This window comes from Bufo bufo, chromosome 7 (assembly GCF_905171765.1).
Source record: "Bufo bufo chromosome 7, aBufBuf1.1, whole genome shotgun sequence".
In the NCBI taxonomy this organism is placed as follows: Eukaryota; Metazoa; Chordata; class Amphibia; order Anura; family Bufonidae; genus Bufo; species Bufo bufo.
Genome location: NC_053395.1, coordinates 182,305,390 through 182,323,845, shown reverse-complemented (window position 1 = coordinate 182,323,845; position 18,456 = coordinate 182,305,390). Strand labels below are relative to the sequence as shown.

The window sequence follows — 18,456 nt, the reverse complement described above, 5'->3', positions numbered from 1 at the left end:
TGCCCATCAGCGAATACCTTAGGGTGTCTACTTTCCGAAATGGGGTCATTTGTGGGGTGTTTGTACTGTCTGGCCATTGTAGAACCTCAGGAAACATGACAGGTGCTCAGAAAGTCAGAGCTGCTTCAAAAAGCAGAAATTCACATTTTTGTACCATAGTTTGAAAACGCTATAACTTTTACCCAACCCATTTTTTTTTTTTTACCCAAACATTTTTTTTTTATCAAAGACATGTAGAACAATAAATTTAGAGCAAAATTTATATATGGATCTCGTTTTTTTTGCAAAATTTTACAACTGAAAGTGAAAAATGTCAATTTTTTGCAAAAAAAAATCGTTAAATTTCGATTAATAACAAAAAAAGTAAAAATGTCAGCAGCAATGAAATACCACCAAATGAAAGCTCTATTAGTGAGAAGAAAAGGAGGTAAAATTCATTTGGGTGGCAAGTTGCATGACCGAGCAATAAACGGTGAAAGTAGTGTAGGTCAGAAGTGTAAAAAGTGGCCTGGTCTTTCAGGGTGTTTAAGCTATGGGGGCTGAGGTGGTTAAAGGGCTTCAGTCACCCCGAAACCCCCAATTTTCAGTTTTTGACTTATTATATTCTATATATGCCCCTCTTACCTCGGGCTGTGCAGTAATTACAGTAAAAAACGTACTTTTATTATATGTAAATTTCTTCACTACCAGCAAGTTGGGCAGACTTGCTGGTAGCCGCCGCATCCTCTGTTTGAAAAAACGCCCCCTCCTCCACTTGATTGACAGGGCCAGCGAGCGCTCTCCTCCTCTCGCTGGCCCTGCCTGCAGCCTCAAATCCCGCGTCTGCGCCGTACCGGTCCTCATTCGGCGCAGGCGCTCAGAGAAGGGCGCTCGCTTGGTCGCTCCTCCCTCAGTGTGCCTGCGCCGATGACGTCAGCCCTACACCCGGAAGAGAAGACCCTACTCCAGAAAATTTCATACGGTCGTGTGCATGAGGCCTTAAATGAAGTGCAGATGCTGCACTAATACAGTGCTCGAAAAAAAAAAAAAAAAAAAAAAAAAAATGACATTTCTAAAATGAACATCATTGAGCTAAAAGAAAGTGAATTCACCTTCATTCTGGGCTGCAGCTCTTATTTCCTGTGATGTTATGTCCATGGGCGTCTCAGTGACAGGGGAGTGTCTGTAACTAGCTGTGTGGGAGGAGCTATAAACTAGCTGGGTGTGGTTAGGGGGAGGGAGTTGGAGCTGTGGCAGAGAAAGGTGACGCTCTCCGCTGCGACTGGCCAGATCACAGCCATGGAGAAGGAGGAGACGCCCCTTGCAGTCAGTGAATAAAAGCAATATCTGCTTGATAAAGACCAGAGATGGTCGAAACGTCGCTGTCATTATGCTGCTGATTTAAAATAAAAAGACTGGATTTTTCATAAACGGAAGAGTGCTGCGGAATTTAACATATTATTGGTAAAAGCAATATCTAACATCCAAAGGATGAGATCTGTACGGTCTTACTTCAGCCTGATCCTTTTCTTCTCCTGAGGGATAAACCGCCATTCGAGGTGTCTGGCAGCAGCTTTTAAACCATCAGTGCTCATGTCTGATGGTTTAACATGTAAATAAGAAAATATATAAATTGACATTCCACAGTGGTTTATACCTTTTAATGGCTAACTGAAAATATGACAATTGCAAGCTGTCGAGACTACTTAGGCCTCTTTCTCTGTTTTTTTTTTTTTTTAAGACTCCTGAGGAAGAGGCCTAATTAGTCTTGAAAGCTTGCAAATTGTCTCGTCTTTTCAATTTGCCATTAAAAAGTATCAACCACTGAGGAATCTCAATTCTCTTACCCACAGCCTGACGCTACAGTCCCAAAATGGGCGCTGAATGAGGGTCATTTGACCAGTCCCACCCATCGGCAGTCTCCATTAACATTGCCCACAGCACTGTGCACGTGCTAAGCTTGCAACGCTGTGCGCAGTGAAGTGAATGGGAGCAGTGATGCAGTTACCAGCGCTGTCCATTGCACAATAGACTGAGCTGTGTAGATCTGGTGATGGGGCTCCAAGGTACTAGCTGAATGGCAGTGGAGAGGGCTGCCGGAGCCCCACCAATCTGATACTGATGTCCTATTATGAGGCCATAAAATCTAAAAACCCTGAAAAACCAAGGAAAAACAAAGTATACCAAGGTACACCAAGTTTAGAGCACGCATCTAGGCCTATGTTCCTACACAGCAGCTTTTTTCCACAGGGGTAAAGAAAAACTGCAGAGGTGTTTGTGCTTTAAAGTACAGCCAGACATGGATATCGACTGAGATTTTTATTGCAGCTGTTCTTCATTGACCTCAATAAGGGAAACCATACGGTTTTTAGGGTGTGTGAACCCCGCCTAAGGCATCACACAGCGGTATTTAGGTCAGTCATTTGTATTAGTACTTCTAAGATAAAACTAGGAACAGGTCCAAAGCATGGAAGAGGTTCCTTTTATGGGGTGCATTTCTATAGAGTGGTATATTTTTCTTTCTGTAGGTTCCAACTTTAGTTGCGGGTTACAAATATTGATGCAAAATTATGAGAAATGTACTGCCATGTATGTGGGGTCTAAGGCCAGATTCCCAAGAGAATAATGCAGGCACATTTTCCCCCTATATTAGGGTGCCCTCACACGTGGAGAAATTTTCCACTAGAAAATCCACAACATCAAGACTTCCCCCATATTAGGCTACTTTCACACCTCCGGCATGGCGGATCCATCAGACAATGGCAGAATCATACGGACACAAACTGCAGCATGCAGTGGTTTGTGTCGGGCCGAGTCTCAGCTTGTCTGCCGGGATGGGCCCGACGGACATTCCGTCTGCGTCCGGCAGCGCCGGATCCAGAGAATTCTCTGCTGGAACAGCCTGCCGGAAATAAAACCGGAGGTGTGAAAGTAGTGAGGGACTCCGCAAATAACTGACTTCGGCTCATCGGAGCCTGTACAGCATTAACTATCACTGAGCAAACACAAAACCCCCAATATATAACCTTTAATATAGATAATAATAAATATCAAATAAACCCCAAAGTATAGATACAGTAAGATAGTATACAAAAAATGATAGCTTGTGCCTACACCAAGGATAATAGGTCAGTGTAGTGCACGTACCAAAAAGCAAGACAACAGGGACAAAAATAACATTACAACTGCATATTTGATATATCGTAATGATGCAGTAAATAACTGGGGGTGGTTGTTACAAAACGCACGGTTACTTGATACCAGACTGTATCCAGGGGTAGCAGCCGACAAGATGGGGTGGGGGAGGTGTCAAATCCCTAGGTTTTCCCGATTGCTACCCCTGCCTTAAAGTGGAGCACCCGCCCCGAAAGGGGCGACCGCACTCATCGGTGGCTAAACCCTGGATGTCCCTGTTGGCTTCTTCACACTTTCCAACGCATTTCCCCAGGTGGCGATATCCACGTGGTTCATCAGGAGAATAATGGTCCAGCACCTCGACGATGAATAAGTGCAGTAAATGGTACTGAAGGTTACACAAGATGTGGGCACCAAGAAGAAAAAGGAGCGCACCAGCAATTCTACCGGCGCCTCCTTTTAAAGCTCTAAAAGGTGCGCGCGTCTGACATCACTTCCGGTCATGTGATCGGCAGGTATCCTAGTGATTGAGCATTTTATTAAAATAAAAACCTTACCATAGTCTAGGTAAACATAATTAAAAACAAAAGCGCCAAGTCAGCTGAAGTTATATGTGCTGAACAGCGCTGATTTAGATCTATTGAGGCCAGAAGAGGCGTACCTGGTGCGGTGTGGAGTGCACCAGCAAGATGTCCAGGAGGTGGAACGCATGCGGCACTCCAAGGACCGGAAGTCCTGTGCCAATAAGCGGATGTGGCACTTCAGCGGAGGACAGGCAGTGAGAAACCGCTGCCATGGATACAGGACGCTTACAGGCGGTAACCACAATGCGTTACTACATTAAAGCGCCTAGATAAGAAGATAAAATGGGTGCCCAGCTAAGGGGGAATAGAGAGGGACATATGATATATACAAAAAGCTGGTAACCCCTTTTTTGATAAGAGGACCAGGGAGTCCCATGAGAATAAGGAGTACAAAATTGGCCATTTTTGGCTAAGATATAAAAACAGGATTATGGTCTGTACACTGAAAAGGTACCCTGATACTAACTATAAACTTACCACAATGAAAATGCCAGTGAAATAATTGGCTATAGGAAACAGGAGAATGAGATCCGTTCATTGGGACCCAATGGGTTCACAATTTAGAGCCGGTGAATCCACTGGGCCTCCTTGCAGAGAATCCTCCTGTCCCAGTCCCCACCTCTAGGAGATCTACGCACCACCTCTATCACCTGGAAACGCAAGACTCTAGAGTCACCCGAGTGATATTCCAAAACATGTCTCGCTAACGGTTTATCCCTCCGATGACTGATGTCACCTATGTGGTCCCCCACCCACCGTTGTAGTTCAATCATCGAAAGGATAAACCGATGCTTTTCCCCCTTAGCTGGGCACCCATTTTAGCTTTTTATCTAGACGCTTTAATGTAGTAACGCATTGTGGTTACCACCTGTAACCGTCCTCAGGGCTCCAGATGGCGACAAAAATGGTCGCCAATGCGACTTATAATTTACAAATGGCGACAAGACTTTTTAGTCTTGTCGCCATTTGCGACTAGACCCGCCGGCGCAGCTCTGCCGTTGAATACAGCGGCGGGGCACAGGAGATGATAGTTCTCTGCCCCGCCGCCGATGTTCTTCTCAGCAGCGCAGTGGAGGAGGAGTCTCTCCCTCCCCCCTGTAATGCTGCCACCGCCAATAAGAAGAGAGACGGGAGGAGGAGGGGAGGGGCTGTGGTCACTGTACCACCAATGAAGATAACTGACCTGTTAATACAAATACAGGAGGCGGGTGCCGGAATCAAATAGCCGGCACACGACCTATATGACAGGGAGCTGCGATCAACTGCAGTTAACCCCTCAGGTGCGGTACCTCCTCCTGTATTTGTATTAACAGGTCAGTTATCTTCATTGGTGGCGCAGTGCGCCCCCCCCCCCCCCCCCCAACATAAAAAACATTGGTGGCACAGTGGGCAGTGCCAATGAGGGTTAAAAAAATTAATTTAAAAAATTAACTCACCTCCTCCAATTGATCGCGTAGCTGCCGGTCTCCTGTTCTTTCTTCAGGACCTGTGGTGACGTCACTGAGCTCATCACATGGTCCAATACCATGGTGATGGATCATGTGATGTACCATGTGATGAGCACAGTGACGTCACCACAGGTCCTTTGAAAGGTCCTGAAAAAAAGAACAGGAGACCGGCTGCTACGCGATCAATTGGAGGAGGCGAGTTAATTTAAATTTTATTTTTTAACCCTCATTGGCAATGCCCACTGCGCCACCAATGTTTATTATACTGGGGTGTTGGGGGGGGCGCACTGCGCCACCAATGTTTATTATACTGGGGTGTTGGAGGGCGCACTGCGCCACCAATGTTTATTATACTGGGGTAATGGAGGGGCGCACTGCGCCACCAATGTTTATTATACAGGTGTGTAAAATGTTTTATATTGACCTTCTACTAAGCATTCTGTAATAAAGAATGCTATTATTTTCCCTTATAACCATATGTTATAAGGTAAAATAACACAGTGAATAGACTTTCATCCTAGCAACCATGCGTGACAATCACATCGCATCCGCACTTGCTTGAGGATGTTTGCGATTTTCACGCAGCCCCATTCACTTCTATGTGGCCTGCGTTGCATGAAAAATGCACAACATAGAGCATGCTGCGATTTTCACGCAATGCACAAGTGATGCATGAAAATCACTGCTCATGTGCACAGCCCCAAAGAAGTGAATGGGTCCGGATTCAGTGCGGGTGCAATGCGTTCAACTCACGCATTGCACCCGTGCAGAAATCTCACACATGTGAAAGGGGCCGAAGGGTGAATAGGACAAGTGTTCCAGCCCCTAAGGGGGCTAATAGTAAGAAAAAAAAAACAAAAAAAAAAAACAAAAAAAAAAAACACTAAGGCTACTTTCACACTTGCGGCAGTGTGACCCGGCAAGCAGTTCCGTCGTCTGAACTGCCCGCCGGATCCGCCGATCTGGATGTGACTGAAAGCATTTGTGAGACGCATCCGGATGCGGATCCGTCTCACAAATGCATTGCAAGAACCAATCCATCTCTCCGCTTGTCATGCGGACAGACGGATCCGTCTTGTATCTTTTTACACATTTTTACCGGTATGCGCATGCGCAGACCGGAAGGACGGATCCTGCATTCCGGTATTTTGAATGCCGGATCTGGCACAAATACATTCCTATGGGGAAAAATGCCGGATTCGGCATTCAGGCAAGTCTTCCGTTTTTTTCGCCAGAGATAAAACCGTAGCATGCTGCGGTTTTATCTTTTGCCTGATCAGTCAAAATGACTGAACTGAAGACATCCTGAACGGATTACTCTCCATTCATAATGCATGGGGATATGACTGATCAGTTCTTTTCCGGTATAGAGCCCCTGTGACGGAACTCAGTGCCGAAAAAGAATAACGCTAGTGTGAAAATAGCCTAAAATATTAAGTTTAAATTCCCCCTTTCCCAATTTTTTCATATAAAATAAATAAACAAAATTACATAGCGCTGCGTCCGAAAAGTCCAAACTATTAAATTATTAAAAAATATCTCCTATGCGGTGAGCATTCGCCATTTTTTAGTCACCCCAAAAAATAGGATAGGACTGCTCTATTATGGGCCGAACGTTTCATAAAATGCGAAATGCACACAGCTTTTTTTGGTGTTTTTTTTTTTTTGCGCGGTATTGAGTATCGCAATACTTTTTTATGGTGATGAAAGTGAATCAAAATTCTGGTATCGAAACAATCCTACGCCGATTGGCGTAGAGTTGTCACGATACCAAAATTTTGATTCGGTTTCGATTTGGCGACTAAAAATTTAATTTGGCTCCTAAATTTTTCAGTTCAGGAGCCAATGGCTACTAGGTATTTTTTTTAGTCTGGAGCACTGGTCCTGTATCTATGGCAGCGGTTTCTCACTGCCTGTCCTCCGCTGAAGTGCCACAACCGCTTATCGGCACTGGACTTCCGGTCCTTGGAGCGCAGCATGCGTTCCACCTCCTAGACATCTCACTGGTGCACTGCACACCGCACCGCACCAGGTACGTCTCTTCCGGCCTCAATAGATCTAAATCAGCGCTGTTCAGCATATATAACTTCAGCTGACTTGGCGCTTTCGTTTTTAATTATGTTTACCTAGACTATGGTAAGGTTTTTATTTTAATAAAATGCTCAATCACTAGGATACCTGCCGATCACATGACCGGAAGTGATGTCAGACGCGCACACCTTTTAGAGCTTTAACCACCTCCGGACCGCCTAACGCAGATTCGCGTTCCGGAGGTGGCAGCGCTGCGCACAATCACGCATATACGCGTCATCTCGCGAGACGCGAGATTTCGCTCAAAGCCGGCCCGCGATGCCGGCAAAATTAAAAGAACAAGTTCGTCACCAGCCTGCCACCAACGATCATTGGCTGGCAGGCTGGCGATTTTCAAAAAATCCAATCACAAGTCATATAACAGATCATATTAGTAAATATGATCTGTTATATGGCTTCTCTGCTCCTCTGCTGGTCCTTTTCGTCGGTTGGATCCAGCAGAGGAGCAGACTGAACTGTGAGTACACCAAACACTTCACTGTAGCCCCTGATCACCCCCCTGCACCCCAATTAACCCCTTGATCACCCCTGTCAATCGCTAGTGATAGGAAAAAAAGTGATCAGTGTAAACTGTCACTTTTTTTTTTTCACTAGTATTAGCGGTTAGGTTTTAGGGATAGTTTAGGCCCCTTGGTTAGGTAGTTAGCGTGAGTTAGCGCCCAGCCCACCGCACCGCAGTCACTTATTCGCTGTTTAGCGTATCGCTAATCAGCATTTGTACTTTTATAGTATCTGTAAGTGATCAAAACTGATCAAGGTCAGATCTATAATAGTATTAGTGTCACCTTAGCTCGCCCTCCACCCAAAACGCAGTGTTTGCCCGATCAGGCCTGATCGGTCGCCCACACGTGCGTTCCCCCACGCCCGCCCCCACCGCAGTGACAAAAAATATATTTTTTTTTGATCACTGCACATTCATTTTACACGCACTGCGGCGATAAAAAAATCAGTTTTGATATTTTTTATCAACCGCAGCGGCCTCCGGTACTTCGCTAGCCTCCCCTTTGTAAGACAGGTTTGCTTTTTTTCTTGGGTAGTCTCAGGGAATACCCCTAAATTTAGTAGTCCAAAATGTCAAACAGGGGGTATTCTTCTGAAGAGGCCTACAGGATTCTGACCCAGTCGGATGAGGAGTGGGAACCCTCATCTGACGAATCTAGCGGGTCAGAATATGAACCTGTAGAAAGCAGTGGCTCTCTGACCCAAAGTTCGGACGAGGAGGTTGAGGTCCCTGGCAGCACCAGGCGTACCCGGCCCCGTGTCGCTAGACCACAGGTTACGCAGGATCCGCTTCAAGAGCAGCAGAGTGGGGCTGTCGCTGCCGGATCACGTGGTGAGGCATACACCAGCAGCGCAGCCCTCCCTGGACCTAGTACCAGCACTGCCGTACAACATGGTGACGTGGCGAGCACCAGAAGGGCAGTTGAAGCTGGTACGGTGGCACGTGCAGTAGTTACCCCGTCGCAGCCACCGCACAGACAGGCCCGTAGAGCCCCTAGAATCCCTGAGGTGCTGGCAAACCCTGATTGGCAGTCACCAACTTCAGCCGCACCATTAGTTCCCCCTTTCACCGCCCAGTCTGGAGTTCGGGTTGAGACGGCTCAAATCGGTTCGGCCCTGGGATTTTTTGAGCTGTTCTTGACTGCGGAGCTCTTGGACTTAGTCGTGGCAGAGACCAACCAGTATGCCACACAATTTATAACCGCAAACCCGGGAAGCTTTTATGCCCAGCCTTTCCGGTGGAAACCAGTCCAAGTTTCCGAACTTAAATTTTTTTTGGGCCTTCTCCTCAACATGGGCCTGACAAAAAAAGCATGAATTGCGGTCATATTGGTCCACGAACCCGATTCATCACATGCCCATGTTCTCTGCTGCTATGTCCAGGGCACGATTTGAGGCCATCCTCCGTTTCCTGCATTTTAGCGACAACACCACCTCCCGTCCCAGAGGCCACCCAGCTTTTGACCAGCTCCACAAAATTCGGCCCCTCATAGACCATTTCAACCAGAAATTTGCAGATTTGTATACCCCCGAGCAAAACATCTGCATAGACGAGTCCCTAATACATTTTACTGGGCGCCTTGGCTTCAAACAATACATCCCAAGCAAGCGTGCCCGGTATGGGGTCAAATTGTATAAGCTCTGTGAAAGGGCCACAGGCTATACCCACAAATTTCGGATCTATGAGGGAAAAGATCAGACCCTGGAGCCGGTCGGTTGCCCTGACTACCTGGGGAGCAGTGGGAAGACAGTCTGGGACTTGGTGTCACCCTTATTCGGCAAGGGGTACCATCTTTATGTGGACAATTTTTACACAAGTGTGGCCCTCTTTAGGGATTTGTTTCTAGAACGGATTTGCGCCTGTGGCACCGCGCGAACTAGTCGCGTGGGCTTCCCCAACGGCTTGTAACCACCCGTCTTGCAAGGGGGGGAGAGGGCTGCCTTGTGTAACGAAGAACTGCTCGCGGTGAAATGGAGAGACAAGCGTGACGTTTACATGCTCTCCTCCATTCACGCAGACACGACAATACAAATTGAGCGAGCAACCCGTGTCATTGAAAAGCCCCTCTGTGTCCACGACTATAATGCGCTCATGGGAGGGGTGGACTTCAATGACCAGATGTTGTCTCCGTATTTAGTTTCCCGCAGAACCAGACGCTGGTATAAGAAGGTGTCTGTATATTTAATTCAATTGGCGCTGTACAATAGTTTTGTTCTCTACAGTAAGGCTGGGAGAACAGGATCCTTCCTCAAATTCCAGGAAGAGATCATCGAGAACCTCCTGTACCCAGGAGGTTCCGTGGCCCCATCCACCAGTGTAGTTAGCCGTCTACACGAGCGACATTTCCCCAGTGTCGTTCCTGGTACCTCAACCCAACCGTCACCCCGAAAAAGATGTTGTGTCTGTAGCAGGAGTGGAATAAGGCGTGACACCCGCTATTTCTGTCCTGACCACCCTGCCCTATGCTTTGGTGAGTGTTTCCGGAAGTACCACACACAGGTACACCTAGCATAGGGATTGCATCTCACAGGACAGGCACACAGGGCTATTAGGGCCCTTTTACTCACAGCTGCTGCAAACCTCTCCTTTCACCTGGGATAAAGTGCATAACGTACTTTGCCACATCTTTGGGCGATTTGCGCTTTGCACATTGTCCCATGGGGAAGGAGAGGTTTGTTCTATAAAAGGTAAAAAAAAAATTAAAAAAAAAAAAAATTACCGGTAAGTAAAAAAAGTTTAAAAAAAAGTTAATATGTTCTGTTCTAAAGTTAATAAAGTTATTGCGTTGCGGCCTGGTTTTTTCTTTTTTGTTTTGTTTTTTTTACCTTCCACGTGGACCAACCGATCGACTAGCTGCAGCACTGATGTGCATTCGGACAGAAGCATTGCGCTGCTGTCAGATTACACGCAAGTCGGTGTATGCGGCGCTGCAAGACGAGATTTCTCCTCTGCAGTAAAAGATACGTTTGCCGAGGCATATGAGCTGAGGAGGTGGCGGTGTTCATATACTTTGGCAAACACTTTGTATATATAAAAAAAAAAATCCCGGCAATGATTTATTCATCCACATCGATTGATGTGAATGGAGAAATCGGGTTTGCCAGGGCATACGAGCTAAGTGGGTATGGATGTAGGGCGGAGCTCCTATGTCCTGGCAGACGCCTTTCCCCTCCTTTTTCTTTTTTTGGCAGAGATTTTTTCATCCACATTGATCGATGCGAATGAAGAAATCTGTGCCGTTCATTTTTTTCTTTCAGCCCAGAGGCTGAACGGAAAAAAAAAAATCTCATTACCCGTATGCTCAATATAAGGAGAATAGCAGAAACTCCTAATGCTGGGCATACATGTAATGATTGCGGAGACCCTCAAATGCCAGGGCAGTACAAACACCCCACAAATAACACCATTTTGGAAAGAAGACACCCCAAGGTATTCGCTGAGGGGCATATTGAGTCCATGAAAGATTGAAATTTTTGTCCCAAGTTAGCGGAAAGGGAGACTTTGTGAGAACAAAATCAAAAAAATCAATTTCCGCTAACTTGTGCCCAAAAAATTTTTTTTCTATGAACTCGCCATGCCCCTCATTGAATACCTTGGGGTGTCTTCTTTCCAAAATGGGGTCACATGTGGGGTATTTATACTGCCCTGGCATTTTAGGGGCCCCAAAGCGTGAGAAGAAGTCTGGTATCCAAATGTCTAAAAATGCCCTCCTAAAAAGGAATTTGGGCACCTTTGCCCACCTAGGCTGCAAAAAAGTGTCACATGTGGTATCTGCGTATTCAGGAGAAGTTGGGGAATGTGTTTTGGGGTGTCATTTTACATATACCCATGCTGGGTGAGATAAATATCTTGGTCAAATGCCAACTTTGTATAAAAAAAAATGGGAAAAGTTGTCTTTTCAGCAATGAAAAACCACCAAATGAAAGCTCTATTAGTGAGAAGAAAAGGAGGTAAAATTCATTTGGGTGGTAAGTTGCATGACCGAGCAATAAACGGTGAAAGTAGTGTAGGTCAGAAGTGTAAAAAGTGGCCTGGTCTTTCAGGGTGTTTAAGCACTGGGGGCTGAGGTGGTTAAAAGGAGGCGCCGGTAGAATTGCTGGTGCGCTCCTTTTTCTTCTTGGTGCCCACATCTTGTGTAATCTTCAGTACCATTTACAGCACTTATCATCTAGGTGCTGGACCATTATTCCCCTGATGAACCACGTGGATATCGCCACCTGGGGAAATGTGTCGGGAAGCTCATTACTAGCCATCAATATCAGATTGATGGGGGTCCTACAGCCGGGTCCCCCACAAATTAGCTGATTCAAAAGAAGGCAGTGTGCCACGTCAGAGCAGCCTTCCCTTCATTGCTTAGGCTACTTTCACACTTGCGTTGTTCTTTTCCGGCATAGAGTTCCGTCACAGGGGCTCTATACCGGAAAAGAACTGATCAGGTATGTCCCCATGCATTCTGAATGGAGAGTAATCCGTTCAGTTTGCATCAGTATGTCTTCAGTTCAGTCGTTTTGACTGATCAGGCAAAAGAGAAAACCGTAGCATGCTACGGTTTTATCTCCGGCTAAAAAAACTGAAGACTTGCCTGAATGCCGGATCAGGCATTTTTTCCCATAGGAATGTATTAGTGCCGGATCCGGCATTCAGAATACCGGAATGCCGGATCCGTCCTTCCGGTATGCGCATGCGCAGACTGAAAAAAAGGTGAAAAAATAAATGCCGGATCCGTTTTTGCCGGATGACACCGGAAAGACGGATCCGGCATTTCAATGCATTTTTTCGACTGATCAGGCATTTTTAAGACTGATCAGGATCCTGATCAGTCTTACTAATGCCATCAGTTAGCATACATTTTGCCTGATCCGGCAGGCAGTTCCGGCGACGGAACTGCTTGCCGGATCTCTCTGCCGCAAGTGTGAAAGTAGCCTTACCTGCTCGCCGTCAACATCGCAGCGGTGTGGAGGTGTAATTACAAGAAGCCGTCCCATTCCTATGCACCTATCAATTTATTATAAATAACAAAAATTCCAGAAAACCCATTTAACAGATTTTTTTTTTTTTAAGCTGGAGTTGGTAGATTTCTACAAACTGACTGACTCCACCCAAACTAGCTTCGACTGACTCCACAGCCCTGCATCATCTGATTCGGTTTTGATCATAAACCGCAGCTGCACGAATGGCGACATGGCCTCCAGCAGCTGTTGGCTTCTTGGTGCAGAACCTGTACCAAATTCCACTGTCAAAAGAAGCCTAATTTTGACTTTGACTTATCAGTATTTAGATAGAATTTTGTATCCTTATCTGTGAGCCATGACAAGAAGTGGAAAGATTTGCACCTCTTCCATGGTTTGGACCCAATCCAGGTTTTGGCTTACAAATGCCGACCAAAATACTGCTGAGTAAAAACGGCCTAAAGGTCACCATTCACATTTGCTAAACTGAGTGACAACCATAATGCCTACTATACGGTTAGATGAGCACATATTATTTGCTGTGCAGATTTGTGCACAGAAAATCCCCGGCAGATTACATGCACATGCATGTGGCCAAGATTTCTAACAATCTAACAAGACAATCTTCCTGTGTTCTACTTCTGGTATAGCCAACTTCAGTGCCATCTCTACTGCCTTTAACTCCTTGAAATTGGAGGAGGCTTTCCTCGTGTTCAAGTCCCACCTCCCCTGCCAGCACCTGTTCTGGGAGCCCCCCCCCCCCCCCCCCCAAGGGCTGGCGTCGGTGGCAATTATAGTTGGGTCTAGAAATGTCCATGGAACCCCTGCGGATAGATTCTCAGGAATTGTCCACCACAACAGGGAAAGTCTTGTCTTTGAAGAAAGGTGGAGACTCTGATCCAAGGAATAACGGGGGGCCGTCCCATGATTTTAGGATGTTTGCCTGAAGCTCTCTGGAGTGGATCTGTGCATAAGGTACTGCTGGAATCGCTGATGTCATCTGCCCGAGTGCCGCCAACTTGGAAGCGGGACGGCGGGCACCCTGCTGCAATGGACCAGGAGCCGCCTGAACATGGCCATAGCAGCTCCCAATGAGGCTTGGGAGGAGGCAGAAGAAGAGCAGGCTCGGGCAGCGGCTCCCAAGGAGACTGATGCCGCCAGGGATAGGTCCCTTTACAGTAAGTAGACCCGGACCTCCCCAGTCTCCAGAAGTGAGAACCAAAGCAACGGTAGTTGCCAGAGCTCCATCCGGAGGACAGGAAACCTGAACTGAGGGGTGGTGGGGGTGTGAACCATTTTAGCTCTTCAGGTTTCCTGTCCTGGATGGGAGGTCCTAGTCACATGGGTGCCGTCACGGGTGAGGGGGAAAAACTTTTATGGCATCCGGCCTGGTCAGAGAGACTCCACATCCAAACAGGGAATGAATGAAGAGATGGCCGCACATCTGTATGACTATGTGGTAGTGCCGAGCACCGCTCCATATACTCCCTACCTGGAGGGGCAGCCACTTTACTTTTGACACCAATCCGACATCTGTGGCATATGGTATTGAGATGCCATAATGTCTATGATGTAACTATCCCATCTCATATATTGGGGGAATAGCGCTAGGATAGACTGGCTGCTGACTTGCTCGTGTGCTCAGCTATTATCCGATTCAGACGTCAGAAATGGGCAGAGAAATAGGAGGGCTGGGGGGCGGCCGCTGCGGGAAGCAATGTGCAATGTACTAGTATGCACTATGCAGGCGGCTGGACGCAGACGTTTTAGAAGAGGTCAGGACACGTGACCATTCCTATGACATCACAAAACACAGCGGTTATTAGGAAATGGTGATATCGCTGTATCAATGTTTCTTAATACCGCAGTATATCGCTCAACCCTATTCCTATCTGATCACAGCTCTATTGCACTGTGCTGACATCATCATCGTGAGTACAGTACAATACATCCACGATCAGATAGGAACTGTCATAAATCACTATGATGCAGTCAGTTCAGGTCAGGGGACTCGTGGTCCGTCTGGGAGTGAATCAGGCATTATAAGTGAACGAGCCTTCTACTGTGCCTACATATGCTACAGAGATCTCCATACACACAGACCCAGATTCACTAATCCTAAAGATGGTGGACGCTCAGGCAGGCGTCTAGAGCTGTGGGCAGGAGGATAAATCTGGTGCAGGGATAGACACCATTGTCTGCGACTATAGGTTGGCTTAGGCCTAGTTCACACAAACTTTTTTTTGCGAGTATACGGGCCATTTTTTGTGTTCCGTATACGGTCCGTATACAGAACCATTAATTTCAATGGTTCCGCAAAAAAAAAAAAAAAAAAACACGGAATGTACTCCGTATGCATTCCGTTTCCGTATTTCCGTTCCGTTGAAAGATAGAACATGTCCTATTATTGCCCGCAAATCACGTTCCGTGGCTCTATTCAAGTCAATGGGTCCGCAAAAAAAACGGAACACATACGGAAATGCATCCGTATGTCTTCCGTATCCGTTCCGTTTTTGCTGAACCATCTATTGAAAATTGTATGCCTAGCCCAATTTTTTCTACGTAATTACTGTATACTGTATATGCCATAAGGAAAAACGGAATGGAAAAACGGAACAGAAACAAAAAACGGAACAACGGATCCGTGAAAAACAGACCGCAAAACACTGAAAAAGCCATACGTTCGTGTGAACTAGGCCTTACTTTGAGACAAATTTTTGCAGCAGAATTTGAGCACAAAATGGTACTTTAGGCGTCACCCCCCTGTCCCGTGAATCTCTGCGCCCTTTCCGCTAAGGCCTGCTCCTTTGTCGAGCAGGTCGAGAAAAAGCGTAGAAAATGCTAGATTTGTCAAAATGTGCCAGATAAGGCAGATTTTCAAAGCAGACACTGTCCTGTGAATAAGCCAGTAAGGAGTCCATACACCTTCAATAGCTAGCAGCCAAAAGCACATTGAGCCAACAGCTGTTCCTCCCGATTTCCCCATACACCTGCATACTCAGCTGAGCATGCATGTGTTTTCAGTGATGAGAAAGCTGCTGCTAGACACATCTGACAGAGCAAAAGAATTAGGTCATTTATTAAGACCAGCGTTTTAGACACCGATCTTAATACCCCGTGTTCTGTCGCTTCATGCGCCTAAAGTTATGTAGAGGCGCCGGCCTCCACATAAGTTCGGCGCACACACCGCCAGCCAAAATGTACGCCATCTCGCCCGCAGATTTAGATAATTTCTTAGACTTAAAAGCGTAGTAGAAAATTATAAATGAGACAGGGCGGCTGGCCCGTCCCCCTCTTTTTTTTTTTTTTTTTAGAACTGGTATACCCAGCGTCAATGAGGAAGAAGTCGCAGATTCAGCCACAAATCCCCTTCGCGACTGAATCTGCGACAGATATATGTGAAAAAGTGGCGAATATCTAATTATATATGACCTGTCACCTCGGAACCGAAGCAGACTTCTGTTCCAAAATTTTAAGTGGTTTTCCCACTTGAAAAATCAACTACCGAAATCATTCAACGAAGTCTCACGCAACTCCGCCTCATCAGAGCCCATACATTTTAATACTATACAGTGGCTGAACTCTGTACAGTATTAACCCGAAGTTCTGAACGAAGAGACTTCGGATGTAGCATCCAAAGCTTGCTTCGTTCAGTATCTAAATCGGTAGGGGTCTGCCACCTGGGACCTCCGCCGATAAGCTGTTTAAGAAGACACCAGCGCTCCTGTGAGCGCCGCAGCCTTCTCCGTGCTCACCAGCCACAGCGCCATCCATTGTATAGTGGCTGTGCATCACGCTCAGCCATGTTCACTTCTATGGAGCCGAGCTGCTCCTAGGCCACGTGACTGATGAACGTGTCGTCACTTGGCCTAGGGGAAAGTTGAAAGAAGGCCCGCTCACAGGAGCGCCGGTGCCTTCTCAAACAGCTGATCAGCAGGGGTCCCTGGTGTCGGACCCCCACCAATCAGATACTGATGGCCTCATCAGTATTAAAATCTCAAAAAAAAAAAAAAAAAATTTTACTGCAAGCTGCTAACCATTCATTCAGAAACCTCTAGTAGAAACAACAGAGGAACAGCACATCAGAGCCATAGATCACATGCAAGTAGTTACATGTCAGGAGAGAGGACAGGGACTCTATAAAGGGAACCTGTCACCTCAAAAATGCATCTACACCCGCCAGCAGTACCTCATATAGCCCGCAGCCTGCTAATAATCATATGTTTCATCCTGTTGTCCGATGCTGCGCAAGTTAAAAAAAACGCGGTTTTATTCTCCATCAGCGCTATAGTGCCGGCCAACTTGAAGTCAAGGGGGCAGCGGCCTACTTGCTTAAAGTCAAGGTAACCACGCCCCCTAACCCTCCCCTCTTGCCTGAGAGTGACAGCCTGCAGCGCGGCCGCGATTCCCCAAGTCTCGCGCATGCGCATTGCTCCGCTGAAACCCGGCTAGCAGCAGGAGATGAGATAGCGCATTACTACAGAGCGCACCGCGCATGCGCGAGACTTGGGGAATTGCGGCCGCACCGCAGGCTGTCACTCTGAGGCAACAGGGGGCGGTTAGGGGGGTGGTTACCTTGATTTGAAGCAAGGAGGCCCCCGCCCCTATAGCGCTGATGGAGAAGAAAACCGCGTTTTTTTTAACTTGCGCAGCATCGGACAACAGGATGAAACATATGATTATTAGCAGGCTGCGGGCTATATGAGGTACTGCTGGCGGGTGTAGATGCATTTTTGAGGTGACAGGTTCCCTTTAAGTTGGCCCTGCATATAGAGAACAGGTCAGTTTGGGCAAACCATCTAATAATACATGTGGGAGGGATGGAGGCCTTCCTGCTGATAGAGCCACCTGACAGCAGTTCTCTTCCTTCGCCCCATTCAGGACACATGCATGCTCAGCACAACATGCATGCACATGTACTGAGGGGGTGCTCCTCTGGCATCTTCATCTGATACTTGTGCTTCTGGGCAAAGAAGATAAAGAAAAAGCCAAAGTGAGCAAAAATTGTTGTCACAGGACCTCCAGATGAGGGGCCAGAGGTGGGACCCCCGCCTATTAGAGATATGGGGGGGGATGTGAAAGCACTGATGACAGGGATTTCCTGTCAGACGCACGGTCATCCTCTCACATACACAGTGCTGAGGCCACAGGTCACGTGTCCTTATAATGCAACTACACCGAGTCTAATCCTCAGGACTAAGTGTCGCGACTGTCAGGACACGGGCTGTCACCCGGCCACGCCGTGACAAGTGAAGGAAAGCGACCAGCTCCACTCCCAGGCCTCAGACCCGGCTCTCCGCCGCACACACCAGTGGCCACCAGTCACAGCCTCAGCACGGAGCCAGCGTTACCTGCGAGTGACAGGGCGACAACAAAGCCGACGCCGCCTCCTCCTTCCCCTTCACTTAGGAAGTATTCATACGAGCGCCAGTTGTTCGCCAAGAAGCCGGCCCCGCCCTCGACTCTTCAAACGCAGTCGTCACACGCACGGCGCGCGCGCACGGCCAATCGGACGGCGAAGGCGTGTCCACAGCCGCTGTCAGTGACGTGGCGGCTGTTTAAAAGTGGCGGGAATTCTGTGAAGGGGCAGCAGCAGCAGCCTGCTACTGGGACGGTGTGGAGCAAAGCGACCACGACGCCCTTCCATAGGTTCTCTCAGAGTAACTGGTGCCTAAACATTCTGTAGTTTATTTTGTGAAGTTCTGCGTCCAAGGTTCGGGTTATCGAACAATCCCGTTATGGATTCCAAATTCCGTTATGGTCCGTGG

At 47.2% G+C, this 18,456-nt stretch overlaps 1 protein-coding gene across 3 annotated transcripts in view; it reads right to left on the bottom strand.

Annotated features, from left to right (window-relative positions):
• The window catches only part of LNPK (lunapark, ER junction formation factor), a 92,864-nt gene extending 74,699 nt beyond the window's left edge, over positions 1 to 18,165 (bottom strand). Inside the window, exon 1 of one of the 3 annotated variants that reach the window (XM_040439760.1) lies at positions 18,098 to 18,165. The gene's annotated coding sequence lies outside the window, so the exon portion shown is untranslated. Of the gene's footprint in view, positions 1 to 18,039 lie in introns of all 3 variants that reach the window. The other 2 variants (XM_040439761.1, XM_040439759.1) reach the window with 2 other exon arrangements.
• Positions 18,166 to 18,456: the final 291 nt, after the last annotated feature.